The following is a 22952-nucleotide window of genomic DNA, read 5'->3' as shown; positions in this document are numbered from 1 at the left end:
TTGATTGTTCTGTAAACTCTGATGATTATCTAGATGGTTTCTCAGTAGCTGGATGAAGGATATGATGACTAAAGGAAAGCATTTTTGCTACTCAGTTCTCTTGTAGCTACTCAAAAGTTTCAAATACTTCAGACACATGGGCCCTGTACTTCCACTGTGATAAAGTGTGGAAAATGATATCCCATTTCCGTACATCATGAGATGTGTAGCTGTATATTGCTTGTTTCTGCTCTAGAAGCTGCTTTAACAAATATAACGTGAAATTCCTGCTAACAGCCTCGTCTTTGACCTGATGGCAAGGTAAATGATGGATCTGTTCCAGGTCATTCAGATTTCTGCATGCTGAGATAGACTGACAGAAGTTACCATAGATCTAGTGTGTCACTGCCATCATTTCCTGTACGGCTCTGTCATTTTAAATAAATCTCTATACAGTACAATAGTTACATACAGATGTAGCAGCCATTATGGCTTCCACTGGAGCATTGCAGCGGAGCAAATACAATGTGCCAGCGGGAGCAAATGCCATTGTAATGACATTAGCTGTGTACAAAAAAGGGTGGGGCCACCACACTATGGCACTTGCTGGTGCATGCCAGCGAGTGCAATAACGCCTGATACATCTGTACTGTAGTTACATAGTAGATGAGGTTGAAAACAATGTATGTCCATTGAACAAAACGTTAAATATAGATGACTAAGATACTCATCCTACATTTCGAAACATAATACAATTATGTCTCATAAAGGGGGAAATTAATTTCTTCCAAACTCACATAATAGCAATCAAATCTCTCCCTGAACCCTTCCTATGATTACTTATTTGGTATATCACTGTATACAGTATGTGTACCTATTATTTCTAAAAAGATATCTAACCTTTTCTTAAAGAAATCTATGGTCTTGTATCTGCCATATCAGTCTCCATGGGTAGTAAATTCCACATTTTAACTGAACTGAACTTTACAGAACAATTTCCCTTGCTGCTTATGAAATCTCCTTTCCTTTTATATGAAGGGATAAACATGTGGCATGTCTACTGTCCTTGGAATAAATAGTTCTCTTGAAAGTTCCTTTCATTGACACTGAATATTTGTACTGGAAATTGATATAATTTCCTCTTAGATTAGATCATGTATTACAATATACTGTACTTTACATATCCTATTAGCTTATCTCCCAGGTATGCTTCTTTATGAGCACAAGTGTCTCTCCATGTGTTGTTTGAAGGGAGGTCTTTGGGGTTAAATATATATATATAATATATATATATATATATATATATATATATATATATATATATATATATATATATACTTAGTTAAGTTATGGTGGGTCAAAAAAGTGACAAAACCCTCCACTACACATAGGGAATCATGTACAAAATGGTTTTGAAGCAAAAGGTGTCACTATGTGTTCATTTGCATGTCATTTCCCAGAATCCCTTGCTGCAGTGGAAGTGCTGTGTGCTGGGTGATAATGGTTACAGACCTGTCCAAGACGTGAAAAGGAGAATACAGTAATATTTCCATTTGCTATTGTAACCATGCTGTAAAATGGCTGCAGTCATCTCTCCTGCTGACAGTAAGGCCTGGTAAGTTATGGGCATGCCAGCAGTTATCATGGAGGTTTGCCCTCACACCCTGGTGAGGTGTCATATGTCCCATAGGAAGTGACAACATGCTGTGTGTCCACGGTTAGTGACATCAGAGATGTGCCTGTTCCTATGTGATATAAGGCACAGCACTGTCTAAAGTTAGTTGAGTTCCTGTTGTTGGGCTGCCTCTGTTCAGTAAGAGGCACATGGAGGTCTGCAACATTGTTGCAGTAGTCTGATGCAGAGCTGTGAGTCTGGCAGCACAAGGAGACAGAGAAAAGCTGTTGGAGTGTTATGTAAGAGCTATGAGACAAGGAGCAAGTCTTAGTGCAGGCTTGGGAGGAGACAGCTTATAAGACTGGGACCAGGGACCTGGCCCAGGGATATCTCCCTGAAGGGGAGATAGGGAACCCACCAATTAAGACAAGGACATACCTTTCAAAGGGAAGCACTAATGATTATGTGTGGCTAAAGAGACTACTGCGAGGGGCAGCTTGCCCACCGTGCAATAAAGATGATGCTGATAACAGAAACCCTCGTGTGTAAGAGTGAAGTGATTGCACAGGGGGCCGCACCACAGAGGAGTTCCTCACCAGGACCATCCACAAGCTCACGCTGGGATCCTGATGAGGTGGAGGCGCTGCACTGGATATAGGTAGGACTCAGCACACTACCTCAGCTGCCTGTCTGGACGGGTTCTCCCCACACACCATCATGCGGGAGACTCAGGAATCCTGTTGCCAACAGGTGCACCACCAGACACTATCACACTGTAATGGGGACCGGTTAGACCACAGGGGCCAATGTGAGATTGGGTGGGTCAGGCCGGTTCACAAAAACCGTTACACTCTATATACTGTATATTGGTTTCATGTGTTTTTTTGCAGGAAGTCATTGGTACGCCCTGCCTTTCACAGACCCAAAGAAAGACAAATGGGTGGTTGCTTTAATGGAAAAAGAATCAAAACAGCCATATAGACCAAATGAAAAATGCAGTTTGTCTATTTTACTATTAAAAAGAAATGCAGCATTAATATGTTTTCAAGCATATCTGCTGTTCTGTGTCTTTGTTTGAGATATTATCTATTAAAACAGCAAAGATATGTCCAAAAACTTTAAAAACACAATTACCTTGTGAAAAGCAATTGTGATGGTTAAGAGTCTTAGCAGAAATTATACAATCGCCATATGATTACATCTCACCCTCTTGAAAAAATACTATATATTTCATTTACTTTATCATTACTAATTCTTACTAATGCTTTGTACTGTAGGTTTCTTTAAAAAAACAGATAGTTAATGGATTTGGGTAAAACCATAGATATTGTCTATATACACTAAAATATAGTTAAAAACATGGAATTATCTTTGAACATTTGAAATCCTTCCACGTGTGAGCCAGACTGCACTACCTAACAATTATTATACTAAATAAAATGTGTACTGTATATTAGAAAGGTGTGCAATGATTATGACACTCCCAGTTTGTTTAAAAAAAATACTAAATGTAATATACAGTATAAGGCCTTCAGCACTTTCAAGATAATAGCAAACAACAAAAATTTGCTCAGAATAAATTCAGTCTCTAATAGCAGAATCACAAACTACTGTTACCATACATTATATTGTTGCCATAAAGATTAAGCCCTTCTTGAGAGTACATATCTCATACCAATAATTGGTCCCAAAATGGTAGTAGCAAATTCAGAATGCTATGCATTAATCCTGCTTTCTGTGCACAGGATAAATAAAAGTAGGTTTACATGTTCAAATTACTTAACTGTCCATCAGCTACAGTCAAAATGAAGAGGGGAAATGATGAAAGATAAAAAACAAACTATAAGACTACAAAGATCATAGTAGAATACTGTAGAGTGAAAAACTAATAAGATGTGAATATTTGCATATAAATTGCGAAGGGTATGGGCATGCATAGCTCAAACTGTGAAGGTTACCATGGATTAAAGCTCACTTTCGCAGCAGAAGAGACATGCTAGTGTCTTCAAAAAGTACCAAACAACCCCCAAAATTAAACAAAGAGGCTCCGGAGCTGCCCCACAATGTCCCATAGCCAAGAAAAATCACAGCAAGGGAACGTAGCACACTTCTTCCAGAAGAAGCAAATGCCCCCTGCTGAAAAGAAAAAACAAGATGGCGGATCTCCATGTGAAGAGGAAAGCTCTAACTCAGAGTCAGACCTGGAGCAAACCTTACTCCAGTTTAGAAATGAAAGGGTGTATGCAGGAAATAAAGTAAACTATTCAAGAAGAAATTGGTGAGTGAGCTTAAAGATGATATGGCAACCATCAAAGAAAGAACCATTAGACTAGAAACCAGGGTGGAAGACATATCAGAGCAACAAATAGATTTAATGGAAGGGATGGGAACTTTTGAAGCAGACCAGACAGATAGGGAAAATGCTGCACTCCATAAATTGTGTACAAAATAGATACAGTTAACGGTGCTCCAATGTTTGTACGAAAGCCTGTGATCAGTCCTGGATAGATGATAAAAGGAACAAAGGGCAACACGGATTTAGAATATCCAAAATCATTTATTGAGCCAACACAACGTTTCGACCGTACTGGTCTTTATCAAGTGACATAGGTCCTCATGCAGTAAGCGACGAAAATGTGAAATCGGCAAGCTTACCGATTAGCCATGTTGTTGGCGATTTTCCCTCTCCGTATGCAGTAAGTGCCGAATCCCTTCAGAATCAAGCCGAAAACCATTCCGCCCACTCTCACGATGATTTGCCGATCACACACAGGTGTATCGGCGTGCATGGCGGGGTGCTGTTAGGTTCGCCAATCAAAATTCTTGCTGAATCAGGCGAAGCAAGCATGTATTGGATAGCGCGGCCTATTTAAAGGCAACGTGTACTGTTAATCATTCTCTGTGTTGTTGGGAGTGAGAGAGAGAGAGACGCACAGAGCTGGGCGATTTAATATTTGCATATTGACTGAGAGACTTGTTGTGTATTGTGAGAGCTTTGTCCTTTGTTGTTTTGTTTACATCTTTGTCTTGTTTTGTATGTGGAAGTGTTTCGTGTGATTGGCTGTACATTTGTTTTTTGTTTTTTGTGAGTGCTATAAGTATGCCCGCAAAGCGTGGGAAGAGTGATGCTGGTGTGAGTGGTAGTGCTACTCGTGCGAGTACGCGTCGGAGTGAACGTACTGTTCAGGGGAGTGATGTTTCTAGGAGTGCGAGTGCTGTTGCTGGGAGTGTGAGTGCTGTTGCTGGGAGTGTGAGTGCTGTTGCTGGGAGTGTGAGTGCTGCTGGTGGTTCAGTTGCTGATGGGGTGTCTGGTGGTGGCGTGCTTGCTGGTGGCCAGCTTTTGGAGTCTCTTCCATTGGAACAAGGAGAGTCCAGTCAGCAGCAGGCATGCTCTGAGCCTAAACGTGCTCGGAAGAAACGTGTGGAGCATCCACGTAATCCTCGCTTCAATGACCAGGAAAATACAGCTCTTGTCACTGGGATTCTGGAGCACTATGACAGTCTGTATGGACATTTAGTAGGTAAGTGTACCTTTCCATTCATTCTTCAAATACATGTGATCCTAGGTCATGTTAGTTTTGTTAATATGCAAATATGGGTCCATAATATCTATCAATGTTAATTATTGTGGAAACACATCTTTTTATCATGCGTTACAACGACAAGAAAACTCAGGCGTTCAATTTACGCTAACTACATACAATATTAATGCAAGCTTCCTTACATGTCTAGGTTTAGAAGTTAATGCTCATGTGCTTCACATATTACACCTAAACCAGCATGTTTGCTATCTCTTGGAACAGCTAGCAGTGTAGGAAACTGGTGGTTGTATTATTATGAATTAACGTCATATATTTTGTATGTATTTCTAGTGCGGACAAGTTCATCAAGCAAAAAAGAAATGTGGGACAAAATAATAATTGGTGTCAATGCGTGTGGGAATCGGGTCAGGGACAAGCTGAATTGTCGCAAGAGATTTTATGATATTAGGGCTAAATTAAAAAAGAAAATACAAGACCAACGCGTGCATGCTTCTGCCACTGGAGGTGGGCCGCCAGCACAACGTCTCATCTTAACTCCATTGGAGGAGCTGCTTCGTGAAAAATTACTTCCCGTTGTCGTGGAGGGTTTGCCCGGTGACAGGGACATCGGAATTTATTCCTCACAATTTCCACCAGGTGAGAAATGTTACTGTACTAGGCGTGTCGTTGCTTACAGTTATTTTACACATTTCCGCTGCTATTTGTACTTTCTTCCCAATATAAGCATACCTACATCTATATATGTATATATGTCTGTCTCTCTCTCTCTCTCTATATATATATATATATATATATATATATAACTAAATATACATATAAGTTGTAATCCTACTAAAAGCAGTAAATAATATACCACGTGGCATTGCGTGCTCATTTGCATGTCAAATCCCACAATCCTTTGCTGCAGTGGAAGCAATTTATGGTGGACGATTATGGGGAACAACAGGGTAGCACACATGTGTAAGACATGCTAATGAGAAAATATTACTAGGTACTGGTGCAGAACATATATATATATATTATATTAATGTGTATTTTATTTATTTAACTCCTACAAACACGACATTACTGCCTCTTCAAATCATGCATCTAATATATTACATGCAACGGCCAACAAACATCACTTGCACTAACAAATGTGTTGAGGTTTATTAAAAGGTCCTTTTTTGCTTCATATCATATACAGACATCATAATGAGGCACACATCGCATATGTTATATCATTGTGTTCATAGCTTGCACACTTCAGAGTAATATTTTGCTCATCTACTATTGTGTTAAAGCAGCTGCAATTAATATGTAATCACAGCATACACGTCAACAGAGGGGGTGGGGTTCAGCACACAGCCAAATAACAGGGTCATGTTACGGTCAACTTTGTTGACACCATTTTCACCTGCTTGAAGTAATTGAAAGGTCTGGTTGATTACTGTTTTTGGGGGAGGGACTACCGTTCTTACAACCTGACTAGCAAAACAGAAGGTAATCACAGTGATTTGAAAGGTTCACTCTAGGTACTAAATCACCCAACAAGCCATTATCTATGAAACCGTACGTCACACATTCGTTCACTCAGATCTATAGTTCAACTGATATCAACAACACATTATCACACACAGCATGTGTTGTGTTGTTGAGTGGCAGCCACATTCAGCCGTGCAACAGCTTCTATTAATGTACCACACATATCCTCTAACAAAAACTATTACTTTTCCAATATGACTTTCTTAATGATAAGCATTGTGAAAGTTCATCTCATGATAGTTATGTACATTATTATTGTGATATGAGTACACAACATATGCAGTGTATGCCCAATATTAATTATATTATCCTAACGCATTACTGCATAAACATAGTATGTTGTATGTTACAGAACTAAAAAGCCCTAAGTACACTGGCATGTACATTGTCATTACAAATATTTATGTTCACTTTGCCACACACATTTTCAGTTCAGGAACTGATGCTGTTAGTTAGCCATAAAAACTCAACATACAGTAACTCTATCTTCAATATTTTCACTTGTCAATTAACAACTGATGTTATTGTTCTATATAGTTGCTACTGGAGGACATGTGTCACCTGAGACGGAACAAGTGTCTTCACCTGGGTCATGCAGCTCATCACACCTGGAAGATGAGTGTATGAGGTGCAGAAAATATAATATGTTCACTTCTATATGTTATGTTAAAAATTTTCATTATTTGTTTTGCACATGTTATTTAAATAGGATTACTTACTGTCAGTGAAAATGATTTTTTTTTAAACAACATGTATTGTGTTTGTGATGTTAAGTATCATGTAGGAGTTGTGAGTTGTTAACAACTTTTCATTCATTCTTATTTCACACTGAGTCCAAACAGAATTCGTAAGTCAAGGTACATTTTAATGTGACGTTATAAAACATATGAAAACATGTTAGGTGTTAGTTGTCACAGTGTATAATTACATGGTAAAACAGCTCAGATTAACATGCCATTTCATTATGTGTACATTTATTTTTAGCACATGATGATAATCATGATGATGATGCCGCCAAAGACACAGAAATGCAATCAAGTGACCATGACGAGGTTCCAATTCAAAGAGTTACACAGGCTATTCCTACAGCAACAAGCACATACGCTGCAATAGTATCTTCTGAAGAAGTAATTGTTGAAGCAGAAAATCGTTGCCATTCAGATCTGATGTCAGTGCACGAAAGGATGATATCACTGCAGGAAGAAACAATATCACAATTGTCACATCTCCACAGAGTGTTCATTGAAGTGCCTAAACAAATGCAAAAAAGTAACACGTCATTAGAAGCAATAGTTGTTCAGCTAACTCAAGCTAATCACTTGAGAATGACTACAGCAGCACATCCATTCAGCTTTACACCATCAGAGGATGGATGTTTACATGCTACTACTTTTTCACCCCAGTCATCTGATGTTCATTCCCCAGGTCGGGATGTTACCGGTAAAGTAGCTGAAAGTTCTCTGCATGTTCCTGACAACATCCTACCGCTGCCATCTGTAGAAAATCTGGAACTGACACCTACAAAGGAGGCGCCAAAAACAAAAATGCACAAGCAGTTACTACTGACCAGTTTTTGGACACAAACCAAAAAACCCAAACAAGAAACGGAGCAAGCATCAGTTGTGAACAAGTTGGTACACAGTGCACAAGTGTCACTGGCCACAAGCCCTGCCTGTGAACAGTCACTGGCCACAAGCCCTGCCTGTGAACAGTCACTGGCCACAAGCCCTGCCCGTGAACAGTCACTGGCCACAAGCCCTGCCCGTGAACACTCACTGGCCACAAGCCCTGCCCGTGAACAGTCACTGGACACAAGCCCTGCCTGTGAACACTCACTGGACACAAGCCCTGCCCGTGAACACTCACTGGACACAAGCCCTGGCCGTGAACAGTCACTGGACACAAGCCCTGCCCGTGAACACTCACTGGACACAAGCCCTGCCTCTGAAGTGCCACAGGCCACATGCCGTGCCCCTGAAGTGCCACAGGCCAGTCAAAGTGGCTCTGTTGTGCTTAAAGTTGTAGCCAAACGGAAAAGAAAAATCCAAGAGACAACAAGCAGGCCTGTGACTCGGTCTCAAAAGGAAAAAAAATAATAAATGTTATAATTAACTATATCTGTATTTGGCCTTGTTTTGTTCACTTTAGATTATCTAATTAATATTGTATGTAATGAAGACCTGTTGTTTCCAAACATTCAAGTATGTCCTTGTACACGTGAAGGTTTGGAAAGATTAACAGTCCTAATGAATGAATATTTTAATTTATATTTATGTATTAATCATCTGTTCAGTAATGGCCCAACATTACCCAGTTGCTATGTTTGGAGAAGCTGCAATTCACTTAGCTGCAAAACATTGTATTTGGGTGTGTTTCATAGGTATTTTAGCTAGTAATTGCATGTCAATATTATTCACATGCAACTTTAATCAAACATCTATTTAACTGCTAACATCTTTATTGTCCGTGTAGAGCAGGATTAAGTGTTAAATATTACTTACCTTCACCTTGCTTGAACCTTCTTAATGTTGTCCTTTCATCATGTACACTGGCGACACACTTTATTCGAGCTCGGCTAGTCCCACGAATTTGGGTATACCCGGGTGTATTGAGGTTTGTGACTGTTTTCTGCCCGAGTGCATTGGGTTATTTTCCAGGCAGGGATTGAAGCATTTTATTCCCGCTGGCTGCAATACTGCACAGTATATATATATATATATACTGCATTACAATTCATGAATTTATGCCATCTGGTAGACACGCAAAGCATTGCAGCCTATTAAATCCTAATCATTATCATTTAACAGATCAGCCGCCCGTCAGCCAGGCATGAAACCAGGCTGGGAAGGCAAATGCAACGGGGCTTGTCAGAGGTGAGGAGCGGCGCATTCCAGGTATCTGCCAGGTACATACTGGGTATTTGCTCGAATAAAGTGTGTCGGTGCAGTATGAGTACTGGTTTCAATCCCATATCTGTGAATGTTTAGTAATATATATGTAGTATGTAGGGATATATGTACACACACTAATAGTTTATATATATATATAATCAAAAAATAAATAGATGATACCGTTCTGTGGCTAACGAAATGCTTTTATTTGTGCGAGCTTTCGAGATACACTGATCTCTTCTTCCGGCGATGTTACAATGAATGAAGCAAGGATAACTTAAAAACAGTGTCTCTTGGAATGTTATCTGAGCTGGTCCTTCCCCCGTTGTGTATGAGATTTATGGCTGGAGGTGTCAAAGGGTAACTGAAAGCAAGTGAAGAAAGAGTGTGTATGTGTATCAGTGTGAATAAAAATGAATGGAGAGCCCACAGTATAAACTGTGCTCTACACAAGGTGTGTGTGGAGTGAGAGGGGATATAAATGGTGTGGGTGGGTGTGGAAATGTGAGAGTTAGTAGCACAACTAAAAGTGTGTGTGGATACTATGTGGTCCCTTTTGGTGTATAGGGATGGAAAAATAAGGAGTATAGGTATGTGTGAGAGACAGCTGTGTGTGCATACATATAGCACAGTATGTACATACATGGCCTTTAGCGCTCATGGGAAGAGAGTTCGCTAGTGTCAGTAATGACTCATAAAATTTCGATCTCTGTTTAGGCCACTGCTAAGTGTCCCGAACAGTTGCATAAATTTGTATTCATGCAACCGTCTCCATTTCGGGGTTTAAGATTACCTTTTGAGTATGGCAACCCTCAGATCGTTCATCTTATGGCCAGAGTCAGAGAAATGTTCGCCAACAGGACTGTCTCTTGTTCCGCGTGTGATGCTGTGGCGATGCAGGTTCATTCTCTTGTTTAGCCCCTGTCCTGTCTCACCTATGTAGTAGCAGCCCCCTGGGCATTTCATGCACATGATGAGGTACACGACATTGCTGGAGGAACAGGTGAACCCTCCTCTGATTTTGTATTCCCGATTCTTGTGTGGTATTTGTATTGTGTCCGCTGTGTAGAGCATTGCGCAGGTTTTGCATCTTGGGTCCTGGCATGGTTTTGTCCCGCATTCAGTTGTACTGCTGAATACTTTACTCCTCACCATAATATTCTTGAGATTATGGGGTTGTCTGTATGATAATAAGGGTGCTTCAGGGAAGACCTGTTGCAGTCTTGTATCTTCCTGGAGGATGGGTTGTAGTTTCCTGGCGATCTTGCGTAGGGCTCCTAGGTGTGGGTTATATGTGACCACCAAAGGTACCCTGTCGCTTGTCTCCTTCTGTTTGTATTCAAGGAGATCACTTCTTGGTATTCTGGTGGCTTTGTGAATTTGCTGGTCTACAATTCTGTGGTTATATCCACGGTTTATAAAGTCTGATCTCAAGGCTTTAATCCGCTGGTCTCTGTCTGCTGTGTCGGAGCATATCCGGTTGTATCGTATGGCTTGACTGTAGATGGTTGCATGTTTGATGTGTGTCGGGTGGAAGCTGTTGTCCCTCAAATAGCTGGCTCTGTCTGTAGGTTTGCGGTATACAGAAGTCTGTAGTTGGTTGTTCTTTATGGTAATGGTGGTGTCTAGAAAATGTACTTCATCCGGGGAATGGGTGAGTTTGAGGTTGATGGTCGGGTGGAAAGTATTGAAGTTGTCATAGAACTGTAGGAGGTCCTGTTCGCCAGAGGTCCAAATCAGGAGGATGTCATCGATGTAGCAAAGGTATGTAAGGGGTTTCAAGTGACAGGTGGACAGAAAGTCACTTTCCAGTTTTGCGCAGAACAGATTGGCATACTGTGGCGCCATCCGAGTACCCATAGCGGTCCCGGTTGTCTGGAGGTATGTGTCATTTCCAAATGTGAAGTAGTTATGGGTCAGAATAAATTCAATGCATTTAGTCACTGTCTCTGTGAGTGGCTCCTGCGATCCCAGAAAGTATCTGCAGGCTGAAATCCCATCCTCGTGGGGGATGTTCGTATAAAGTGACTCTACATCCATAGTTGCTAGTAGTGTTCCTGTAGGGAGGGGGCCAATGGCATTCAGTTTGTTTAGCAGGTCGGTGGTATCCTGGATATAGCTGGGTGTGTTCCGGACAAGTGGTTTTAGAATGCCCTCCACCCAGCCAGAAATATTCTCGGTAAGTGTGCCAGATCCAGAGATAATAGGGCGCCCAGGGTTACCCTCTTTGTGAATTTTAGGGAGCATGTAGAATGTGCCAGGTTTTGGGTTAGCTGGTATCAGGTCCAGAATTTGTTCTCTTGTGTGGATCGGGAGTGTTTTAATGATCCTGTTGAGTTCTCGCATGTATTTTTTAGTTGGATCCTCCTGCAGTTGGGTGTAGTACTTTGAATCAGAGAGTTGCCTGTGTGCTTCCCGCAGGTAGTCTGTGGTGTTCATTATGACCACTGCTCCTCCCTTGTCCGCAGGTTTGATTGTTATGCTGTGGTTGGCCTTTAGCGATTCTATGGCTCTCCTCTCCATCAGTGTCAGATTATATGTTTGTTTCCTTACTTTGTCCAGGATGGTGGTTTTGGCGCTGTGTCTGAAGCTTTCAATGTACCGGTCCAATGTGGGGTTGCGCCCAGTTTGTGGGAGCCAGTTGGATTTTTGCTTCTCCCTGCTCATGTGCAACGGCTCTCCTTCTGCAGTGTTGGCATAATCTTGGTTGTGTCTGTCATGGAAGAACTCCTTAAGACGCAGCCTTCTGAAGTATTCTTCTTGGTCACTGCACAGCTCAATCTTGTCCATAGGCTTGGTAGGGCAGAATGTGAGACCCTTTGATAATACTGAGGACTCCGCTTGATTAGGTGTGTAATCTGAGAGGTTAACAGTGCAGTCCTGCTCTTGGTGACTGTCAATGTTTGTATTATTAGTTGTTGTGCTGGCTGCTGCAGAGTATCTCATTCTTAGCCTCAGTCTGTGCAGTTTCTTTTCCTTATTGCTAATTAGACCCTTCAGGAGTTTTTCATGGAATGTTTGGAGTCCTCTCCATGTGTCTATGTGAATTTCTCCTGTCTCCAGGATGCTGTCTATTGTCACCTTTGTCTTTCTCCTGTTACTGTAACAGATGCTGATGAGATGGTTCCTTAATCTTTCTGAGTTCCTGGTGCACAGTTGTTGGGAGAATTTTGTGTTGTATGTGGTAGCAAGTGGGTTTTTGAGGACGAGTCCTTTCGGGATCAGATGCTCCTTCTTGCATTTGCTGAGGAAGATGATATCGCTGTCTAGTTATGCCTGTTTTTTCAGTAAATCCTTTAGCTTCATTTGGGTGCGGTACAATGTGGTATCTTCCATATTTTGATGTAGAGGTATCAGTACCGTGTTGGTATATATAAATATATATTTTTTTTTTCTAACTATCTAAACTGGTAGTTTTTTTTTCACAACATTCACTTGATTGTTCCTTGTTAAAACACAGTATTATAATTATAAAGGCCTAATGTTACTGAAATATACATAATCTGAGCCTATAACACTATGGGCCTAAAATTAATATTAATCACATAATTCACTCATGTTGATCACCATTTAAATAGGTTTCATACAAGGCCTACTTAGTGGCATAAATATGTTCAGTGTACAACTGGATTAAATAGATATATTATAGGTTCTAACAATACAGGCCTTCTAAACTGACAAAAGGCCTTGTTTGATGGTAAATCTAAATTCGACACAGCTGAATGTAGTAGGCCCTCAAACATAGTAACCCTGTAATATGTAACGATATCAAATAGTCAGAGCAATATAAAAAACCCTGTTTACATATAAGCCCTTACAGTAAATATAGTTATATACACAGATATTTAAATATTGGTTATAGAGACATATATATATTGTACAATATACATATGTATATGTGTTTATGATATATATATATATATATATATATACACACATAGTTTAAATCTGTGACACAGACAGGGAGTTAACCAGACAGAAAGATACACAGGGAAATGTAGGAAAAAAGCATACACAAAAAAACATTAGCAGCTGTGTGTATATCTCATTATATGTCTGTGTAAGCACTATTTTCATAATGCCAACACTGTTTTTGTACTCACCCACATTGTTATTTAATGAAAATCAGACACTTGTTTTGAGAATGTAGATAAAAAAACCTTAATTTGACTTTCACAGTGAAATGGCAATCAGAAACCACAAATGTCTGCCAATTATTTCTACACAATGGAATTGGTGTTTGCAAAAAGGAGTGAAACATGTAACTTTTATGTTGGCCTTGAGTATAAACCCACAAAACAGATAACATTTCCTCGTTTCACATTCTCAAGAGAGAACGTGCAACTCCACTCACATTATTTGAGACGCTGCAATGGCTGAGGATCTACTGCTGCGGCCAAGTTTATTCGAGCATTTGCCCGTTCTTGGCCGCAGCAGTAGCCTGGCGCGCGCCCGAGGGTGACGGGCGCGCGCCGAAGCAGCGGAAGAGCGCCCTCCGATCGGGGCGCTCTCCCTACCGCTGCCGGGTCCGCCGGGTCCCCCGGAACCCCCTGCCGCCGTCCCGCGATCGCGGGACACCAGGGCTCCATCGGGGAGCCCTGGACGCGCGTGCAGGGGGCGCAGGCTCCCGAAGACACGTGACCGCGCGTCTATGACGCGCGGCACGCCGAGGGGCGGCCACTAGCAAGCCGGGAAATCTCCCGGCTTGCGGTACCGGCCACACTTTAATAAAGTGTGTCGGTAGTGTAATTCTCAACAGTGATCCACACAAAGCGTGCGGAGGCGATCATATCAACTCAAGAAAACAAAGCCAACGTGGGCCAGATCTATGATTTGATACGAACTAAATATCCTTATTACCAAGACCCTGGCCGTTCTGGAAATTTTAAATCCTCTGTAAGATTCACTTTATCAACAAATGAATGTTTTGAACGTGTGCAGGATAACCTACATGAAAGGTATGGATTTTGGCAGATTGCACCTCAATTTAAAATCACCATGGAACATGGCACATATCTTCTGATAAATAGCATATTTATTCCTAATAACAGCAATGGATCCGCTACTACTGTTCCGTGTGAATCGATACCTGCTGCAATATCTACACCCTCCATTCCTGAAACACACATGCTACAAGAACATAACTGCTATGATGTTTTACAAAGCCTTTCTGCTGCAAACGCATTCGAATGGATACACGAAGAAATGAACTTACCTCCGGACCAATTGTTTGAAGAAGGCAGTGCCGATTCCTATGAGCGCCTCATGGAGATGTGTGTCATACAGGATTCAGCGGTTGGCTCAAGCATGGATGCAAATGCATTGTCTTTCTGGAGCGAGCAGTTGCAGCCAGACGAAGTGTTACTTCTAGAAGAATGGTAAATATAACAATCGTTATGCGTTGTCTCACCGTTAAAATTTTTAACTTTTGTCTATCCACCATTTTTAGTTTAAATGCGTGGATACAGCGTTACATTGCAGACTGCATAACATGTAGCGGTCACAAACACATTGTTTCCTATTACAATATACTAGAACCAGAAACATTAGTACACATTGGTCACGCAATACATATTCCTACTTTCCTATCTCTTAAAACATATAATAGCAACATGTTACCATAACTGTAACACACACCTGTTTCTTTATCATGCAACATCTATAAAAAAAAAACGGGTCGGCCACATATGACGTGGGACCCTTGTCATGTGCCAAGGCGTCCTTAAAAAGGATTACGGATGTAAGGCCCGCCCACCAACTGACGTGCGCGCGTTAAAGCCTATTGGCTGTGTCGGTTTGTTATAGTTACGGTCACTGCACTGTGTCATGCGTGCGCGTCTGTGTTTGTGGGCGTGCAGTGTGCGTAAGCCCAATGTTAATTCTGTGGGATGAGTGTTTGCGTGCACTTCACGCTGCCTTAACATGACGTCACACGTATTGGATTTGTGTGATCGGCCGTTGTTTCCATCCACACACGTCTGTTTAAAAAGATTATAGAAGTACGCGTTTATAACGAATGTAGTTTCACCTTCATTGGATTTGAAATAAATATTATATGGTTAATGGTAGTTACAACATGTATTGAACGCACAACGTACGCATTGTTTTGCGCATGCGCTAACACTTAGTCGACCCAATCGTGAAGTGCGTGCGCACAGTAAGATGTGCGCGCACATTTTTATGTATACAGCCAACAGACAGTTCATATACATAGTTATGCGTGCAACACAATTAACAAAATGATCAATAATGATGTTTAACCTTGTAGTTCTAACATATAAGTGATTAACGCGTGGATATACACAATCATATAGAGATGTGTAACGTGTTGTCACGGCTACACATATATTAAGGTGCCATCTTTGACCATAATGTGTTTGCTGTTTTTCAGAGATGTCGGTGAAGATTCAATGGGATCAATGTATCATTTCAGAAGAGTCTAACGTTATATGAGATGATTGTGAGGAGGAGCGACCGACTAATATTCTACATATGGAACTATTTAGATATTGCTTGCCGCGCATATTAAATAATAATACAAAATGTGATCCAATTATGCCTATATTGCATAAGCACATAATTAACATAATGATGTTGCTAAACAGTGCAGTTAGAAAATTTAATGTGTGTTCTTTATTTAGTACTAACATTATATGGCATGGTCTGTTTTATATATAGCAACCATTCCCACTCTGAACAAACATTTGTGTAGTATATTGTGTAATGGAACGTATAAATGTAGAAACTATGTAAAGGAGACTTACAACCAACTAGCCATTTAATGTAAAAATTCTCTTGTAACATGGGAATGTTGTTAAAATGGTTTGGGACTGCTGCAAAGAATGTTATTGGCAAGATGTAGTGGTCAACTACAATGCATGCAGTTATGAATATTAGGTCAACATCATGTAAACAATTACGTTTATGTGTATATTTCTTGTAGCAAACTAACTGTAGTTTTCTGTGTTTATTAAACGTTCAACACATACATAGTAAGTGAATATGATGATATAAGCTACCATAATAAAGCTGATGTTATCATTTGACGGTGTTATACATGCATCATACACAAATTGATACAGACACAAACAGTTGTATTGAAAAGTGTGCCTATGCAAATGTGCACGTGATTGACATTCATATGTTGAGACTACTTGTAAATGATCATCATAATAATGATGAAGTGACATGAAGTACATGACAACTACTGTATATTAACAACATTTTTATTGGGTGAAATTAATAATGCAAAATTACACTAAAATTTGAGACACTACTGGGTTTATGTTAACAGTTTGACACTTGTTACATGTAGGTCACATCAACACAGATGTGTGACTTATACATACACATGTGAGAATGCTAAAGTAATCTTTACTAATAATGTACAGCATTACTAATAACATACATTGCAACATATAATATGTACAAAGCATTGGTGTGATTACAGGCATTCATGCATGGACTGTTATGATCAGTCAATTGCATCCGTGATTAATCATCTCCCGTAAGGATAAAACTATCAGCATTTATCCCGTTCTCTCCACCCACCTCTATATTAGATTAATGGAATTTTTAAGGGAACATACATTAAATGTTATGTAATGGCACTAATCATTTTCTAATACAATGCTCATGAAACCTCAATAGTAGGTAAACGCATGTACATGATTCAGAAACTACATGTATGTAAAATTTAACGTGTAGCAATATGTTGGGTTTTAACATCGTATAATTAAACGTCTATTGAGCTAGGCACATCTTATGACAGATGTCAGTTCATATACATACCATGATCAGTCATAGAGGGAATATACCTATAATACAATGGAACAATATATAAATTTCAAACATGTACATGACATCTTCACTAACGTAAGCAACACAGCAAAGTGTGTATTTGGTGTTAAATGTGAAACACCATGTATATTTTATCACATAACAAATGAAAAGCAGCCTGGTGTACACATCATATGGATGCGCATGTTACACTGTAACAATAACATTGTATGTAAGCATACTGCAAGAATGAATGACTATGGCCATACTATGTGTATTGTGTTAGCATCATCACCAACACAATGCTAAGCAATTACTCATTTGTTACACCAGTTGTATTCACATACACACAACTAATTTACAATCGAAGAAGGATTATATAACCTGTGCAACAATAACATACTGGTGCCACATGCCTTTGTGCACACAGCAGAGAAGAGAAAGGTGTGCAAACCATATTCATCTGTGTCCTAACAGAAGGTTATATAAAAAAACAATTAGTGTTAATATTACATAATTAATATATAAAAGTAGTACTATGAAAATATATATTTTTACTTACAAGAAAAAAAGGAATTTATGAGATTCTGGCGTGTCTGGCCACCACCCTCTGTTTGTTCATTTTCAGCAGCTACATGGGTGGGATGCTCCTCTACCAAAGCCTCAGCTAGGTCTGATTGTACATTATGTGTGAGTGCCACATTGTGCAAAATGCAACAGGCAATGATAATATCAGACACTTTTTGAGGCTTGTATAGAAGAGCCCCACCAGTTCTGTCGAGACACCTAAATCTGGTCTTGAGTAGGCCAAATGTCCTCTCTATAACAGATCGCGTAGATATATGGGCTGCATTGTACCTCTCCTCTGCTTCAGTTTGAGGGTTTAGCACCGGAGTCAAGAGCCAGGGCCTGATTCCGTATCCTGAGTCACCTATAATCAATGGAGCACACATAAGCTTACATTAGTGATAAGATTCTACAATGAAATGATTCCTAAACAAAAATGTGTTTGGTGTTACAACATCCAAATATGTACTCACCCAGCAGCCAACCATGTCCAAAATGTCCTTCTTCGAAAGCATGGAAGACTGAAGAGTTCCTCAGGATAGAGGAATCGTGACTGGAACTAGGGAATTTGGGAACCACATGCATTATCCTCATCGTGGCATCACATACCACCTGGACATTCAGTGAATGGTAGTGCTTATGGTTGCGGTAAACATGCTCACTCTGACTAGGTGCAATCAAAGCAACATGTGTGCAATCGATTGCACCTAGCACACATGGTATCCCTGTTATGTTATAAAAGCCATTCCTGACTTCCAGCCACTCTGTCGCCTCTGTAGGAAAATGAAAACACTGGCGACACACTTTATTGAAGTGTGGCCAGTTCCGCAAGCCGGGAGATTTCCCGGCTTGCAAGTGGCATCCCCTCTGCGTGCCGCGCGTTACCGATGCGCGGTCACGCGTCATCGGGTGCCTGCGCCCCCTGCACGTGCGTCCAGGGCTCCCCGAGGGATCCCTGGTGTCCCGCGATGTGGGGGACGGCGGCAGGGGGTTCCGGGGGACCCGGCGGACCCGGAGAGGAGAGGGGGAAGCCGCGATCGGCGAGCCTCTCCTCCGCTGCTTCGGCGCGCGCCCGGCACCCTCCGGCGCGCGCCAGGTAACTGCTGCGGCCGAGAACGGGCAAATGCTCGAATAAACTCGGCCGCAGCAGTATAATTCCTACCACGTCTATTGAGTGCATAGAGAAACTGGGAAAAGGCCCGCGAGAATGTAGATTGCGAGACCCCGCCCACTATGCCCACTGTTCTCTGGAATGACACGGAAGCAAGATAATGTAATGAACACAGCATTTTAACAAGCCCAGGGACTGCACGACCTCTGGCTGTCAAAAAATCTAAATCTCCCCTTATCTCTTCATAAAGAGATAAGATTGCTGCTGAACTCAAACGATAGTGACTTACTATCTCCTCCTCACTCATCCCATTTAACAGGGTTCTCTCCCTGTACACGCGGACGAGGCACAACTTGCCTCCTCTGTCTTCTCCTCTGATCTCCTATCTCTCTACCTGTCCCTCGCCTGTCCCTCTCCCTGTCCCTGTCGTATCCGCGTGCCTGTCCCTGTCACTGTCCCTGGCTCTGTCCCTCCCTTGCCCTATGTCATTCTCTTGATCAGCAAGCCACTCATGCAAAAGAATGTTCCGACGTCTCCTAAACAATCGCAACATTTTGAAATGAGTAGCTGTGAATGAGCAGGTAATGGGCGTCCTTTAAATAGGTATGTGATGATGTCAGGTGACATAGTAAAATGCAAGGTGTTACATTAACATATTAAAGTACTTGGCTCCCAAGCTGTCTCCATTTGATATAAGAAGTATTTGTTCTGTGTATTCAGCAGGGAATCATGATATTTGACAATGATATAACGTGAAGCTTTGTACAAACATTGTTTGAAAATTATTAGTGTAATGTGCAATGCATGTAACACTTCTGAACGCAACAGTCAGTCATGTAATTAGACAAAAAGCCTGAGATTGACGTGGAAAAAGTTTGCTGTAACATGTCTAATTAGCCATGTTATTGTCACATGTTCACAACAATGAATTCTCGTGTGCATATGCATACATTTATGTAATGAGGATAGTTGCTATAGAATCAGTTTGAAAGGTGTCACAATGATTAACTAGTGTAGATGTGTGTATAAGTTAGGTTGAAGTGCTTGTAATGCAACGTTTACAATGTAAACATGCAATGTGATTGACTGTCCAATAACGGACGTCATGAAAAAAGGGAGGACCCAAAGTACATGTAAACATGAGAAGAAAGATGTACATGAACGTTTAAAGATGAGTTACACATTACAAGCATTGTGTAATGTAAAGCAACATGAATATACGGTGGATGTGTTAGGTGTGTGACATGTGTAACATCATGTAAAGAATTGTCGCTCAGTTCAGTAAAATGTGTCATATGATGTGAGGTTCTCCTTTAAGAGTTGAGTATAGGATTTTCCCTTGACACATCATCACATGATGAGTAATCTGACACGCAAATGATGAAAACATATAACAGTACAATGTAAATCAAATAATACACATCAGGTGTGACACAATGCAGTGAATGCCCCCCACACTGTAATTCTAATCACATTTGTATTGTGAGCAATGGAACGTAAACAGTACTATAATGTTATACGTCCCCGCTCCATTGACTCTATTGATGTGCAGATGATTTTTTTTTTCTAAGTGCCGTTCCGGCAGCCTTAGCGATCATTCTCCCCTCCAACTTGCCAACTTTAGTTGGCGGGAGAAATTGGCCATAAAGTCTCAATATCTTAGTGCCGATCAGCCCCGATAAGCTGATTTTGCTACTTGAATACAGTCGAATTAAAAAAGTGGCGATAAGTGCCGAAAACAGGCTTATCGGCAGCAGACTGGCCATAACAAAATTATCGGCTACGAAACCTGCCGAAATCAAGCACTTATCGCCGCTTACTGAATCTCAAACCCAATTTTGGCTGTAAAATGGCGAAAAAACCCTTATCAACGCTTACTGCATAGAGCCCATAGTGGCATCTATTTGTTCCTTTTATCAACTCTTGAAGCAGCACATTTAATCACTGATGGAAGGACAGGAGGAAGCAAAAAATCGCTCCCGCAGGAATATCAGGATCTGAGGTATCCCAAGGGCATTAACTCCAGATCAACCTAGACACACTACACTTCTTTCAAACCCTGATACCAAACCTCACTCCTCAGAAAGCTCAACTGTATAGAATCTATCACATTCTGAGACGCTGGATTGAGAATGCAGCAGTCCAAGAGACGTGATATTAAGGGCTCGTCATTACTTGACAAAAGAACAAATCATGAATAACACACGAAAGCTGTCAGAAATTATATTTGAGGAAACAAACCTCGAAATATTTAACAACTTTAGCCAGAAGGAGGGAACTCAAACATATTACGACAATCCTGTGTAATCACCACATAAGGTACGTATGGGGCTTCCTGTTCCGACTCCAAGCCATGCACAACAAGGAAGTCAGTACAAGAGACGTCGACGAAGGCCACAGTTTTCTAAGGCGACTTGGTTTGGGCCCGGTAGATGAGACGCAGAATGACCAACCCAGGCGATCCCCCAAACCTCAGAAGAAAACATTGTCCAGGCAGAGAGGGATGGCAATGTCGAGAGCCCATGCACAAGCCTACAGTTCAACAGAGAGACTTTCAACAAAGACTATGGGCCTCATGCAGTAAGCGTTGATAAGGGAATTATCGCCATTTTATAGCCAAAATTGGGTTTGAGATTCAGTAAGCGCCGATAAGTGCTTGATATCGCCAGGTTTCGGAGCCGATTATTTTGTTATGGCCAGTCGGCTGCCGATAAGCCTGTTTTCGCCACTGATCGCCACTTTTTTAAATCGGCTGGATTCAACAAAAAAAAACAGCTTATCGGGCCTGATCGGCACTACGAAATTGAGATGTTATGGCCAATTTCTCCCGCCAACTAAAGTTGGCAGTTTGGAGGGGAGAACGATCGCTAAGGCTGCCGCAACGGCACTTAGAAAAAAAAAACTTCTGTACATCAATGGAGTCAATGGAGCGGGGACGTATAACAGTATAGTACTGTTTACGTTTCATTGCTCACAATACAAACGTCATTTGCATTACAGTGTGGGGGCATTCCCTGCATTGTGTCACAGCTGACGTGTATTATTTGCATAACATTATACTTTTACATGTTTGCAGCATTTGCGGGTCACATTACTCATCATGTGATGATGTGCCAAGGGAAAATACTATACTCAACTCTTAAAGGAGAACCTCACATCATATCACACATTTTATTGAACTGAGCGACAATTATTTACATGATGTGACACATGTCACACATGTCACACATACACAGTATATTCATGTTCCTTTACATTACACAATGCTTGTAATGTTTCACGCATCTTTAAACGTACATGTACATCTAAATTCTCATGTTTACATCTACGTTTGGTCCTCCCTATTTTCATGACGTCACTTATTGGACGATCAATCACATTGCATGTTTACATTGTAACCGTAGCATTACAAGCACTTCAACCTAACTTATACACACATGTACAGTAATTCAGCATTGGGACACCTTGTAAACTCATTCTATAGCAACTATCCTCATTACACAAATGCATGCATATGCACACGACTATTCATTGTTGTCAACATGTCACAATAACATGGCTAATTACACATGTTACACAAAACTTTTCCCACGTCAATCTCAGCCTTTTTGCCTAATTACATGACTGACTGTTGCGTTCACAAGTGTTACATGCATTGCACATGCAACTATTTATTTGCAAGCAATGTTTCTACAAAGGTTCACGTCACATCATTGCCAAATATCATCATTCCCTGCAGATTACACACAACAAATACTTATAACAACAACTGCACACAGCTTGCCACAGAAGTACTTTATTATGTTAATGTAACACCTTGCATTTTACTATGTCACCTGACATCATCACATACCTATTTAAAGGACGCCCATTACCTGATCATTCACAGCTACTCATTTCAAAATGTTGAGATTGTTTAGGAGACGGAGGAACATTCTTTTCTA

The 22952-nt window shown here is 40.9% G+C and overlaps 1 long non-coding RNA gene across 1 annotated transcript in view; it reads left to right on the top strand.

Annotated features, from left to right (window-relative positions):
* Positions 1–22952, top strand: part of LOC142488596 (uncharacterized) — a 58834-nt gene that overhangs the window by 3859 nt on the left and 32023 nt on the right. The window lies entirely within an intron of this gene.

This window comes from Ascaphus truei, chromosome 2, assembly GCF_040206685.1.
Source record: "Ascaphus truei isolate aAscTru1 chromosome 2, aAscTru1.hap1, whole genome shotgun sequence".
NCBI lineage: Eukaryota > Metazoa > Chordata > Amphibia > Anura > Ascaphidae > Ascaphus > Ascaphus truei.
Note: the sequence above shows the minus strand (reverse complement) of the source record. Positions and strands in the feature narration are given on the sequence as shown.